Raw genomic sequence first — 1,323 nt, forward strand, 5'->3', positions numbered from 1 at the left:
CAGTGTTAAGTGGTTGTATTTGGGGGCCTGGGATGGATTAAGCCTATAACGAACGAGGTTCCCCAGAACCAATTAGATTCGTTATAGCATACCCCACTGTATGTACCTTTTTTTACCACAGGCATTCTAAGCATGAGGATTTTACATGATAAAGACACTGAATTTCCATTGTCATCAGTACCAAAATAATGCACAAGAAAATTTAAATACTGTTTTAAGTGCTGCAAACATTATTGTTCGACATGTTGTGGTCGCCTGCTAAGATTCAATGTCACGACGTGTAAGAGGATGCACCTGGGTCTTATCAACGGTAAGGATGAGTATCATATGTCCAAAATGGAACGAAAAAACTGCATTAATAGAGACCGAATGCGAAAAGGACCTGGGTGTGTATGTTGCCAATGAACTTAAGTTCTCGGGACATTGTGAGGAGAAGGTGAATAAAGCAACTAAACTAGTAGGTCTTATAAGAAGGTCGTTCAGATTATAGATGGTCCGCCCCTCGTAATGATCTTCAAGAGTGAGGTGACTCGCATTGAGTACTGTCACCCCGTCTGGTCCCTGAGATATGCTAGAGACTGTCAGTTGATTAGGTCGTCCGAAGTGCAGGCACCAGACTGGTGCCTGCACTTCGGCACCTCAGTTATCCAGAGATTAGAGACCAACTGCCTAGCTTATACTACAAACAGGTAAGGGGTGCCCTAATTGAGGTGTATAAACATCTCAAAGGGAACTACTCAATCGAGTGTCCACATGTGGAGCTGGCGGATGCCCGCCCCACAAGGCGTCACAGCTCGGCTGTTGAAGAAGCTATATGTAGGTTATGTATCTATGCTACTGTGCCGAGTAGCAATCTTGTAAATAAGCTACTGTGTCGAGTAGCATTTATATATGTAATTACGTGGCAACACTGCATGTGTTATGTGGCAACATTACCCTGAGGCTGCCATATGGCAAGGCAGTCTCAGTCTGACTCTGTGGGTCGTGCAAGTCACAAGCTAGTCACCACTTGTATTTCTCCTATCCGTTAATAAATGGACTTCAGTGTTACCCGGTGTTTCCCTACCCATCACTGCCTTCTTCAGGGAACACTTGGAACCTTCACTATAAGTCCAAAAAACTATGAGGGGTAACTTTTTCACAGTGAGAATTAGAACTTGAGCAACCTGCCAGATAAAGTTGTGACGGTATCAAGTGTGAACTCTTTCAAGACCAGACTTGACCAACACTGGAGCAGGTTCAAATACATTCAAGAGCAAGTGCATAACAGAGACGTAACAGATCGCCCAAGTGGCTAACGAGCCGATCAGTGGTGAACAGGAT

This window comes from Homarus americanus, unplaced genomic scaffold (genome assembly GCF_018991925.1).
Source record: "Homarus americanus isolate GMGI-L3 unplaced genomic scaffold, GMGI_Hamer_2.0 scaffold41027, whole genome shotgun sequence".
Classification (NCBI taxonomy): Eukaryota; Metazoa; Arthropoda; class Malacostraca; order Decapoda; family Nephropidae; genus Homarus; species Homarus americanus.